The following is a 13,881-nucleotide window of genomic DNA, read 5'->3' as shown; positions in this document are numbered from 1 at the left end:
AAAATACTTTGTACAAATATATTATTAGATCGTGTTCTACATATTTTGAACCATGACCTCAGGACAAAAGTATTTTGTACAAAGAAAGAAAGAAAGAAAAAAACTGACTACAACACCTGAGTAACTATGTTAATACTTAACGAATGTCTTAGTGTTGGTGTGCAGAAGCGGTGGCAGCGCGAGTGGCATTGTTAACACACTCGCCTGCGTACTTCAGAGGGATTAAGAGAGACGGCCATTAGACAGCACGAGAGCCGAAATATCCCTGTTCGTCACGCACAGCGATGTTCAACACACTGACGAGCTCTGTTGAAAACCTGTTCCTTCAAACACTGACTCTCACAGGAAAACCAGTTAGTGTTAGTACTCAACAAGATCGAAAACAATCTAGAATAGTACATATGCTGATATAGTACATATGCGAGTATATCCCAGTGTATAATCAAATGCGTCACTGGGAAAGAGCTCTAACGTGCAGGATGTGGATTCATGTATATAGAAGGTGACCGTGGCATGCATGTCTGGTAGAGCGACCGAGCTTTCTACGGAAGATCCCCTATATGCAAATCTGCCTCTTCGTGTATAATATAAACCCATCAAAGACACTAAAACCCTCCAGTGTTCCATCCATCCATCCATCCATCTTCTATACCGCTTATCCTTCAGTGTCACGGGGAATCTGGAGCCTATCCCAGGGAGCATCGGGCACAAGGTGGGGTACACCCTGGACAGGGTGCTAGTCCATCACAGGGCACACTCACATACACATTCGCACACCCATTCATACACTACAGACACTTTAAGCGTGCCAATCAGCCTACCATGCATGTCTTTGGACTGGGGGAGGAAACCGGAGTATCCGGAGGAAACCCCCGCAGCACGGGGAGAACATGCAAACTCCGCACACACAGGGCCACGGTGGTACTCGAACCCCCGACCCTGGAGGTGTGAGGCGAACGTGCTGCTCCAGTATTTCCTCAAAACACAAACTTTTTAAATATCAATACCATTTATTAGACCTACACGACTAACAAAACCAGCAGCCAAGGGCTCTTTAAACACGCTGCTTCTAAAAAAACACACACAAGCACACGCAATATGAGAGAGCAATAATATATTTCATCCCATATATGAGCGCGCAGACAGGCATTTGCAACTCCGATCCATATTTCAATTTTCATCCCCTCATGTAAACTAATTCAATTTGGGCTGTATTTCCTCGCTAGCAATCGCCTGTGAGAAATGAGCCTATTCTTGGCCATGGAGTTTAAACGCTTATATTCCTCTCTCTCTCTTACACACACACACACACACACACACACTTTGCCAGAATCTGTGATATTTAAACGGAGAATATTAACCTTTGGTTGATTTCCAATTCGAAGTTTAAATAGATCAAGTTCATTACTTTAGTGGTTCATTTTAACACCAAAAATATTCAGGAATGATTGTGCTGTGCCGCTGATTTTCAAGCTCAAAGGCAAACTTTAGAAGACACAGTTATGATTAAATCCTTTTGGGAAAATGAATGCATTCAAAAACAAACAGTAATAATAATTCCTTAGATTTATACACCGCTTTTCTAGACACTCAAAGCGCTTTACGTTCGTATGTGGAAATCTCCTTAACCGGCACCAGTGTGTAGCATCCAACCAACACGCACCAGCTATTAGTGGAGAGGAGAGAGTGATGTAGCCAATTCAGGGATGGTGATTATTAGGGGGCCGTGATGGAGAAGGGCCAATGGGGGAATTTCAGCAGGACACCGGAGTTTTACCCCTACTCCTTCTTTTACGATAAGCGTCCTGGGATTTTTAATGACCACAAAGAGTCAAGACCTCCGTTCTCATCTGAAAGGCAGTGCTGCGTTACTATACTGGGGCATTAAACCCCATACAGACCACAGGGTGAGCGCCCCCTGCTGGCCTCACTAATCCCACTTCCAGCAGCAACGTTAGGTTTCCCCAGGAGGTCTCCCATCCAGGTACTGGTCAGGCTCAGCGCTGCTTAGCTTCAGTGGGAAACCAGAAAGCTGCAGGGTGATACGAGGTTTTGCCACAACGCTCTAACAAACGCACACGCTAAAAATCTTTGTATTTGTATTGTACGTTCTATTGAACGGCAAATGAGTTACAAGAACGTGTAACCTGTAGGGTCGGGAACGTATCCAATTTGCCTTTTTACAGATAAGAGTAAGTGTTAGGGCTTCTGAGCCTTTTTGATAAATGTGCCATGTCAATCTATATCTATATATATATCTATATATCTATATATCTGTATATATATCTGTATATATATATATATATATATATATATATATATATATATATATCTATATCTATATCTATATATATATATATATATATATATATATATAAAAACACTACACAAAAACGATGGTTTACAAACCAAGTCTTGAGTGGCTGTAGAATCCAGTGTAAAATGTGAAATCCCACATAGAACCAACAACGGACTTTCCTTATCTGAGAGCGGGTAGGAACTGAATGAGTTCTTTTTTAGAAACTTTAATTATTTCCATATAGTAGGCATAAAAGAACGTATCAGAAAGTATCAGAACATAACAGAAAGTATCCTCTTTTTTCCATATAGTAGGCATAAAAGAACATATAGATCATATATTCACTTTGAGACCTAGCTAATTTACTCTTCTCATCAATAGGAAATCAAGGCCCCACACGGACAGCCTGAAGATCACTGAGATTATTGAGGATGGTAACACAAAAAAAAATAAAAATAAAAATACATGAAGAGAGCTTTGACCACAATTCATATGAACGGTTGCTATGATGGCTTGGCTGCGATGACAGCCTTAGGACTGCGATTGCCACAAATACTTTTGCGCTAAAGTCTCCATCGGTGAACAGTGGATAAGTTCGACGAAATAGACCTCATGTGAAAACTATAATGAATTTCCTGGTTACGCAATTACTCTCCGGAATCACCCAGATGAGGACGGGTTCACTTTTGAGTCCGGTTCCTCTCAGGGTTTCGTCCTCACATCGCCTCAAGGAGTTTCTCCTCGCCACCGTCGCCTCTGGCTTGCTCATTGGGGATAGATTCATGCATTTAAAATCGACATCTGGAAGGTATTTATCTCTGTATAGCTGCTTCGTGACGACGTCCATCGTTATAAGTGCTACACAAATAAAACGTAACCGAACTGAATGCGTCGTTATAATCAAATGCTGGAAGAAACTAAAATCACGCCCAAAAAATAAAAAAAACGTTTCAATCCAGGTCTGAGTATTTCAGAAACTACTCATCTACTGGGATTTTCACACACAAGAGTCCAAAAAACATACAGTAGCTCCTGCAGAACTTCTGCGTAGCTTAACAGCACAACGATAAATACTGACAATAAAAGACTTTATGGAAAAGACTCTCTCAAAAACAACAAAAATTACGGGATCGTTTTTGATTCCTTTTGGGTTTTTTATATATATATATATATAATATATATATATATATATATATATATATATATATATATATATATATATATATATATATATACACACACACACACATGAATGTGCAAAGACACTTTTTTACTAGGAATTCGTTTTAATACGTTCCTTTAATTCGTGCCACCGGCAAATTACACATTTTTAAACCGTGGATTAACACAGTGATATTTTTTACACTAGGTCATCTTACCCTGAACATTTCAAACTCTAACAAGCATATATTCATCCGCTAACTATTAGAGATGCATAATATGGACAACAACCAAAAAAAAACTACATCTAAATTGCATTGCTACATACTGGGGCTGCAACAGGCGTTACATATTAACGCCTGGGACACCTTGCATAGGGTTTTTTTTTTTTGCATAATGCATAATATTTTTGCTTTTGTTAAATAATGTGAACATTGCGATTTATCAAAAGCACATCAAATATTTTGGGATTTCTTATAGAACTTTCTACATCGCAGTACTCCATGTTAGGATAAAAAAATGAAAAACTGGTTATGTATATATGAGGGAAATAAGTATTGAACGTGTCAACATTTTTTTTTTCAGTAAATATATTTCCAATGAGGCTATTCAGATGAGATTCTCACCAGACATCAGTATTAACTCAAGAAATCCAGAAATAGAAAGAATTCACAACATTAAAGTCCATAAATGAAGCTATGTATAATGAAGTGGAATGGCACAGGAAAAAAGTAGTGACCACGCTAATTGAAATTTATTGAATAAATTAGTAGTGGAGAAGGCTTCGTTTGTAATGACCGCTTCAAGACGCTTCCTGTATGAAGAAAGCCCCGATGGTGCTTACGTGAGGATTCAGAAGTTTTGAAATACGTCTGTATCTGATTCCATCAATAGATTTCACAATGAAGCGAAGGTCTTAGGAGAGCTCTTTGCTTTTATCCATCATGAGATGGTTCCTGTGCGACACCTTGGTAACGAAAAGCTTTTTTTATAGACCAATTTACTACCCCAGCTGATATTAATTTGCACACGTAGGGGGTATAATTACGTACGGATTTCAGCTGGTTCCTTGCCTTGGAGAACTGCTTTTTCTTAGCGTGTTCGATACTTTTTTCCTGTGTCATTCCACATAACTTTATTTATGGACTTTAACGTTGTGAATTCTTTCTATTTCTGGATTTCTTGAGTGAATACTGATATCTAGTGAAAATTTCACGTGAAAAGCCTCATTGGAAATATATTCACTGAAAAAAAAATGTTGACGCGTTCAATACTTATCTCCCCCCCCCCCCCCCCCCCACTGTAGTTCCTCCATTTATCCGTAGTCCTAACAGTTTCCCTGTATGAACTGCAGCGGATCCATGTTACCGCAGGAAGCGGATTACACCGATGCGTATGCAACTCCACACAAACAGCCGAACACAAGCATACCGTATTAAAACTGAATAAAACCATGCTGCTGTCTGCACAACAAACTAACTCCTGAAAATGTGAACAAAGTAGATTTAGAGTAATAGGATACTCAAGCAAGCATTTGCATCATAAATAAGAGTTTCAGGCATGTAGCCGTTCCCTTGAAATAGAAGCTTCATGGAATGATGGAGTAGCGCTGTCTCTTGCTACATGGCCTGGAGGTTTAATATTCACCTCAAAAGATGTTGAAAATAGATCATTTCCACTTCAGTCCCACCTTTCCAAAAATCCAGTGCTGCTACAGCTTCGGAATAACATCGGCGTTGTCCAATCAAATTGTTTAATAACTAAAGCACACACACACATATATTTTTTAAAAAAAACATTTTTTAAAAAGAAAAAGCTCCTGTATGACTCACAAGCATAATATTTTGCTTCTGGAGATCACAATAAATAGTTTTGCTTTGCTGGTTTGCAAAGCGTAACTAATGAAATTGCTCTGCTTGTGTTTGAAATGAAAACGGGTTTGTGCTAAGTCTTGGATTTAGCACGCCGCTGAGCTGAGAGACAGAGCTAAGACTGTGCAGTCCTGATGCACAAAGAGAACAAACACAGTGAAGGATAACGCACAAGACTTCAAATCAGCACTAGGCGACTGGAGAAGAATGCAAAAAAATCACAACTCGTCAAAGTGTAATAATTCCAGTTCAACAGACCGTTTCTGTGATGAACTTACACAGCAGAGGTGTACAGGACTCGACTTCCGCCGTTAGTACTGTTTCGAACCGCCCGTTATACAGGGTGTCCCACAAAATGTAACTTTATTTATAAAAGCATCCTCTACATGATTGTCACTTCCTCATACAAACACACAGACTCGTCTCTCCTACTCACGATGAACTCGTGTGAACACATCTGGTGCTATGCGTGTAATACTGGTATCGGCCGATAAACGCTCATTTTAAACGTTACATTTATTGGTGAAAGAGGATGACATCAGAATTGCAATTTGCGACACCTGCCAATGTGAGGTAACGCAAGGAGGCCGGAAAATAAAAAAAACTTCAATACAACTCATTTCAGATGTCTTCAGATGAAGTTCCACCATCAGGAAATTTATAAAGATTATCAGACAGTCACTGCCAAACAAACAACAGCGGTGCCCATGACCAGCGCCGCTAGAGCCTGTGTTAGTTCAGTGGAACATAACGAAAGATTTGGTGAAAGTTGTGCTGCGAGATAATGCCCAAAATATGACTAAAGCCATGGAAGACTGTGGTTTGAACAGTCACGGCTGCATGGCTCGTGCTCTTCAGTTAACCGCAAACGAAGGAGTTCTGAACCGGCGCAGCAGCTCTGACTGGCCAAAGGGAGAAAGACGGTCAGACACTTTAAACATTCTCATCTCACCATTTCCCAACTCGGAGAGATACAGACAGTATGGGGACTTCTGGGACGAAAGTATTTCTAGGGAGGAAGGAAAGAAAGGAAGAGACAAAAGGGAGGAATGAAGAAAAGAAAGAAGGAATGAAGGAAAGACAGAATGAATGAAAAAAGATAAAAGAAATGAAGGAATGAAAGAAGGAATGAAAAGATAAAAGGAATGAAGAAAAGACAAAAGGAATGAAGGAACGATAGAAGGAATGAAGGAGAGAAAGAAGGAATGAAGAAAAGACGTATGGAAGGAATCAAGGAAGACAGCACAAGGAAGGATGGAAGAAATGAAGAAACGACAAAAGGAATGAAAGAAATAAGGAATGAAGGAAAGATAGAAGGAATGAAGGAAAGACTTATGGAAGGAATCAAGGATGGAAGGATAGACGGATGGAAGAAATGAAGAAAAGACAGAAGGAAGGAAAGAAATAAGGAAGGAAGGAAAGATAGAAGGAATGAAGGAAAGATAGAAGGAATGAAGGAAAGACTTATGGAAGGAATCAAGGAAGGAAGGATAGAAGGATGGAAGAAATGAAGAAAAGACAGAAGGAAGGAAGGAAGGAAGGAAGGAAAGATGGTCAGAAGAAAAGCCCAATTTAAACCAGACACAGGAAGTACAAGCTCGGCATCCAGGACACTTCCGTGTTACTGAACGTTGCAGTGTTATTGTTAGAAGCTTCGTGGCTGTCGCCCGCTACCTTAACTTTGTGGATCCCTGCCCCGATGCCCCCCTCTGCTTTACAGTTCATCTTCCTTCACCAAGATTGAGTCCACGCATTTATCTATCCTAACGCCTGGAGCAGAGGCTGTTAAATCATGAGCAATATTTAATGAAGCAGTTTGTATTAAGTGACGGAGAGTATTAGCCTGACTTGCCACGTCCAGTTACACAGTTCACTGTTATTACATCATAAACGGCTGCTTTTGGGGGGGAAATATATATACACACACACACACACACACACACACACACACACACACACACACACAGACAGACACACATACATACATACATATATATGTTGTACAGGATTCTATGGTCTACAATATCTTTAAGCTTTGTTTGAAAAATATGAATCGTTTTCTTTAATAAACACGTCATGCTTACAATGAACAAAAATTCCCACCAGAAGAAGCAGAGAAGAAGCCTGTAGTACAGCCACATGAAAAACACAAAATATTGATTCTTAGAGATTAATGATGTTTTGGGGGGGTTGAACAGATGGCCTGCCATTTCACTAACAAAAACATTTTTTTTTTAATCAGGTTGTGAAAAAAATTATTCAGAAAGCCATGGGGGGGGGGGGGGTTATTTAAAAAAAAAATAAAAACCACACAAACTAAATAACACTAATGTACAACACTCCTCCTTTTTTGCAGCGGTCCCACACTCTTGGCTTCCCATCTGCTCTGAAGTAGGTTTGTTAAGACTAATTCACTTAAACATTATTAGACATAATCCAGAATGACACCAAGTTGAAGTAAAAGTGAAGGAACTGAATGAAGAACTGGTTACACCGATTTAACGGAGAGCCAGGAGGTGCTGCGGTACGACGCTGTGCACTTCTGCTCTCATCTGAAGTTATTTCTCAGAGTATGATCCCTGTAGCACGCTTTAATTCCACCTGCCATGTTCATCAAGCAAAAGATTAAAAAGACTGGATGAAATTAAGTCCATCAACTCCTTCAAACTCCTGGTGGAGGAACCAGTCGACGAGGTGTTACGTCAGATCCAGGAATCGTTGCTACGGTAACGCAACAACGGCTGCCGGATATTCGCGTGTTAAAATATTTGTACTGGGTCGCAATATCTCAACATTTAATATCAGCAAAGATTGGTCCAGGCTTGTTTTATTAGGCTGTATACTTACCCGAGCGGAGTTCACGCAGTAAATAAAACTTCACTGCCTTATTTTTATTACTGCCTATTCTGTAATACAGAAACATGACTGTAGCGCATCAGGATATACGACGCTACCTCAAAATACCAACCAGGGCTGAGCGATAGGACCGCGCAACACTGCTACTGTGATCCATTTCATCTCAGTACACTTAGACACAAATGTACAGACCTTCCCTGCAATAACACAACACACCATAACACAAAAAAAGTTCAAAAGCTGTCTCATCTTACGTTAGCTTAGTAACTAACTTTTTTGTTTACACGTTCAAATTTAACAATGGATCATCAATAAAACGTCACAGGATTTAGTATTAGTTAGAATAAGTTAAGTATATTTATAACAGACAGTACATTTACATGAACAACAATAATCCGATATTAAGATGACACTCTGATTAAGAAACTAGCACGTAAACAGCGATTATTGAGGACCTTAATCCGACTAAAGTCCTACTCGGAGTAAACACAAATGGAATTAAGACATAGCTAAATATACTGGGTAAAGTAAAATGTCTTAAAGTTTCATGATTTGATGTTGTCATATTGCCGACCTGAAGTTAGATACCCGAGATGTATTCATTCTGCATGTACAATTAACAAAATGCTCATGTGACAGAAGAAACTAGGGCCTGCGCAACTTTTTTCAACCTGTGACGCCGATTTTTCAGTTAAAGCAAAAAAAGGGGTTTCAGGTAGGCCTGTCACAGTACCGACACTTGTTGGACGATATAGTGTCCCAGAAATAATTGCCATAAACGATATTGTATTTGATTGTGTATGTATTTTCTGTGTGTGTGTGGGAGGGGGGGGGAATTGTTGGTTTGTTTTTTTTAATACATATTTAGACAAGCAAACATTTGATCATCTTTGAAACAGTGCCTAATAATAAAGTTGATATACTTTAACATAAAAACCTAGATGATCTTCCTCTGTGGAAAAAATAAGTACACCCTTGGCCTCAGAAGCTCGTATTGCCCCCCTCTAGCAGAAATAACTTCTTGTAGACATTTTTCATAATCGTCCACGAGAATTGCTGGAATTGCTGACCACTCTTCCATGCAATATTATTTCAGTTGCAACATGTTTGAGGGTTTACTTGCATGTATCGCCCGTTTCAAATCCACCCACAACATTTCAATGGGATTCAAATCGGGGATCGTTATACTGTTGAAAGGTCCACTTTCGGTTCAACTTGGCCTCACATTATATTCAAGCACTCTTTGATATGATGCGGAGTTGGATCACTTGACCTTACAGAACCCTTTGGATCTTGGCATGATGTCACCACACCAGACACTAGATATGAGAGGGGTATAAATATGACAGGTTCCACCTGCACTGCCCCAGCAGGTTCTGATCACTGACACCCAATCTTGAACACCTGATTATACTTTTATGTATTTGAAGCTGTGATAAATGTAGGGGTGTACTTACTCTTCCATGTGACTGATCTGTTTTTTTGTTAATTTAAAATTTGATAATTACTACAAAATGTCAAGTCTGTGTGCCATTTGATAAGAGCGTATCACCTTTATTAATAGGCACTGTTTCAAAGAGGCTCAAATGCCTGCTTGTCGTTTACATTTTCGGCGTTTGGCAGGCGCCCTTATTCACAGCGACTTACATTTCTCTCATTTATACAACTGAGCAGTTGAGGGTTAAGCGCCTTGCTCGACGGTCCAGCAGTGACCGCTTAGTGGTGCTGGGATTTGAACTCACGACCTTCTGATCAGTAGTCCAACGTCTTCTTAACCGCTTCAATTTACAGCTATTCACTCACTGTTCAGCTTCAGGTCACGCAGCTTAAGCGGCTCAGTCCCCGACGTTATTGACTACGACTGGATTACATGAAACTCTAGCTCTTTCTAGATGTTTCTTCTTCAAAAAGCATTGTGAGTGCATTGTTAATATCTTAGGTGACTTTTTTTTCCAACAGTATGTTTTAAGTAAAATCAGTGCAAGTGCTTGCTACACATCTTAAATTCACATGCACAGTTTTTGCATTTGAATGTGCATTTTGAATATTCAAAGCTAGAATTATAATTGGACAGCCCTAGAGCAGACGAGAGGACAGAAGCAGTGCGAATGGCTAAAATTTTAGTGACCTTCACTCTTATGTAAACAAACCCTCATGTAAACACAACGGGCAATATCGCGGTTATATATATATCTATACATATAAAATATCTATGTTTATGTCCATATATCGTACGACAAGACGATAACGTAATTATCACGGAAGGCCAACGAGTGCCTACTCACACGAGCCGCCAATCAAGAGTTCATGGTCTATTTCAGCAAAGGAAATTTCCCCAGCAAAGTTGAATTGTAGAATAATTGTAATGAAATGCAGAATTGGTTTCATCTAGTCTGAAATATTTTCAGACTAACAAGGTAGATTTATCTGCTTTCTTTACTTCCTGCCTCACTGTTTTTTCAACCATCCGACTAGTCGACATTCTCACGGTAGCTACTAGTGAATATATTAGAAGAGTAGTCCAGCGGTTCTCATGCTTTTTGCAACTAGAGACCCCTTATACTGTAAAATAAATTCCACGGACCCCCTAGGTATGGATTTACTTCATAAACATTACTTAACAGTTTCAAATAAGACTTCTGGGAAACACAGCGCGTTCTATTCATGAACGTATGCCCGGTAGAACTATCAGGTCCGAGTTGAGTTTGGTGTTTGGACTCCAAATATAATAACTCTAATGCGGGATAATGCGGGTTGTGATTTCCACCATCTGACTATGTTTCACGGACACCACTTCGAGAACCACTGGACTAACCTGTGCAAAAATGACTTTTCATACCACACTACTGAAAGTTACATAGCTGTGCTGCTCAGAAGAAGACTGACTTTGCTTGCACAAGTGATAAAGTGCACCTATTATGCTTTTTCAAATATTACCGTTCAGGTAGCGTGTTATATACGTAGCTGTTTGTGAACGTAAAAACGTCCGCCGAGTTTCAAAAATCAAAGTGTACGACAAAAAGGGGTATTGACTCCCAAAAGAAGGAACCGATTCTGAACAGCTGAAACGCGTCGTTAGTAATTCCAGACTTACTTCCTGCACAAAACTACGTAGGTCTGTAACAAAAAACCCCGCCTCTGGTCTTCATCGACTGATCGTGAGCAGACAGAGCTGAAACACGTTACGGTAGTGGACGTTTCCTTTCCGACACACGCTGACAACGGTAGACCAATCACAACAGACTGGGACATCTGACCAATCAGAGCAGAGTATACTCTCTGAAAGGAGGAATTGTTAAATAGGAAATCATTTAAATCCTGCAATTTAAATTATGAGCACATTAAAGTATCTTTTTACCTTGGATGCATGTAAATTCATTGTATGAGACCTTTACAATAAAATTAGGCATGTTTCAAAACCATAATATTAACCCAGATACCAAAGTAAAGTATAAAGATAACCACCCTGATGGCTATATTACCTTAACATTCAAAGCAAACACACACAGACACAATCAGGTTGCTTAGGTAGGTTAAATTAAGGCATGAGGGGAGCATGGTACAAACAGGTGTGACAGGTCAGTGTGTGTGTTGGGATTTGAACAGTTACAGTTGTGACGTAAAATATCCAGAGAGCATACAGCACAAAAACTATCAACCTCCCTCATTACTTTAATCTCTGCCTGTCTGTTTTCTCTCTTTCCCCACTTTATGACTTGGTCCATATAATATCTATTAGATGGACCTTCATTTCTGCAATGCAGCACTGATTTAACCCGTCGTCCCAAATCGCACTGTAGCTCCTTTTCTGGCAGCGAGCAGCCCTGCACTGCGCATACCAAAGAAAAAAAAAATCTCGTTATTTAGCAGGATATGAAGTTGGGTCTGTGCGCATGCGCGGTGCTGTAATTCCAGCTACACAGTAATACGGTGCTTTATTTGGCAATGGCACTTCACTGACGTCCAGGCCTCCAAACAAAAATATATACATATAACTTGCTTACTAATTCGTTCAACAACCGTTAGAGATGTATAACCAACACGTTAACTTGTTCTAACCATGAGCTTAGACTAATTTATTGTGGTTTTTAAACCCCGGCAATATGAAATGCACGCGAGGTGCATACATGCTAAAGCTTCAGTCAAAACACAAACAAAAAATGCTAGCAAGTTCCACTCACTTAGCCTCAGCTAGCCGGCTACTCAGATGCGGACAGTCTTCAATACGAGGCGACAGTTACTGTCTGTGGGTTCGCATGCAAATGATAGCAAAGTTAATAGTTTAATAAAGCAACTGGCTGCTCACTCGTTATATAAGAAACACAATACAGTTGGCAGAACTGGCTAACATGCAGCTACAGAGTTATCCAGCTCATAAACACAAAGTCTCTCCTTACACACATCTGTCCTCCGCTCATACCCAGGACCAGAAACACAACATATACCAAACCGTCAAGCGCGTCGTCTTTAACGTCATCTTTTCCTTTTCAAGCTTACCTTTTTTAAATCTTTTCTTCGACCGTATCGGATTTTTTTTTTTTCTGTTGAGCTGCTTCACGTCCGGGTTAAAGCGCGTGACGACACTCGTGCGGGCGCGCGCGCACACACTGAGGCGCACGAGCACTCAATTCCAGGGTTTAAAGGTGTAATAGTAGATTTTTTAAAAACATTACTTGTACCTACAAATAATCTGGAAGATGTGTACAACTTGATTTATAAACATTAAAAAAAACAACATCAATGGATTAAGCCGTGGGTTTAACAAAAGGTTAGGTTTGGAAAACTGCCTTCCGGTCCGGAAATGCATGTTTATGTTTGGATGTTCCTCCTGTCACTTGCAGCTTGTAATTCCCTATCTAAAAGTGAGGGAAAAACACCTAAAATGTCACCTCAACTTGAAATTTCAACTCAGCTTGGGGGTAGTCTTCTAAACTGCTTGTGATGGGAAGTTCGGATCTTTTAACTGACTCGGCTCTTTGAATCTCGTTTAGCACAATGAACGAATCTTTTTTCAAGTCATTTTGTTCATTTTCTCTCTCTGTGTGAGTCATAGTAAAGATTCGTTCAAAATCATATTAATGAACGACACTAATGATCACTATCAGCTACCGGTTCCTTCCCTGTTTACGGCATGATATCAAATCAACATGGCCGTGCACACTGTGAACAGTGTAAAGTGCCCGTTCTTTATTTTTAAATTAGTTTATAGTGGTATTGGGTTTAGATTAGTTAATATACATATACACAGACACAGTGCCTGGTTAAATCTCTAACACTGATCATACTCACATAATCACTGTTTTGAGAAAGTAATCATCAATATTAGAGTCATCAATAAGGTTAGCTGGCTCGCTCATTGTGAGTCTGCAGTCTAGGTTTTCCACCATGGGTGAGTCTTCAGGACAGAGGACATTGTGCTTTCCTGTTTCTCAGGAACATGAATTCTCAGGAAGTTGAATTTTTGGTCTTATTTCCTTCAAGAGAGAGAGAAAAAGAGAGGCTGGTGCAGAAAATTTTGTTTCTAGCAGTTATAATGTAAATGATAATTTGTTTCATGGACATTGCACAACACTAAATGTAACTATAAATGGTTAAAAAGTGATATGTTGCTTTTATACAACAGTTCTATAAACAAAACATTAATGTGGAGTAGCGGACATTTCAGACACAATATGGCCAAAAAATAAAATAGTT

The 13,881-nt window shown here is 39.6% G+C and overlaps 1 protein-coding gene across 6 annotated transcripts in view; it reads right to left on the bottom strand.

Moving 5' to 3' along the window:
- The window catches only part of spop (speckle type BTB/POZ protein), a 123,567-nt gene extending 110,710 nt beyond the window's left edge, over positions 1-12,857 (bottom strand). For 5 of the 6 annotated variants that reach the window (XM_053614197.1, XM_053614218.1, XM_053614206.1 and 2 more), the window contains exon 1: positions 12,685-12,857. The gene's annotated coding sequence lies outside the window, so the exon portion shown is untranslated. The remainder of the gene's footprint in view (positions 1-12,684) is intronic. The other variant, XM_053614191.1, reaches the window with a different exon arrangement.
- Positions 12,858-13,881: the final 1,024 nt, after the last annotated feature.

Source organism: Ictalurus furcatus, chromosome 2, assembly GCF_023375685.1.
Source record: "Ictalurus furcatus strain D&B chromosome 2, Billie_1.0, whole genome shotgun sequence".
Classification (NCBI taxonomy): Eukaryota; Metazoa; Chordata; class Actinopteri; order Siluriformes; family Ictaluridae; genus Ictalurus; species Ictalurus furcatus.
Note: the sequence above shows the minus strand (reverse complement) of the source record. Positions and strands in the feature narration are given on the sequence as shown.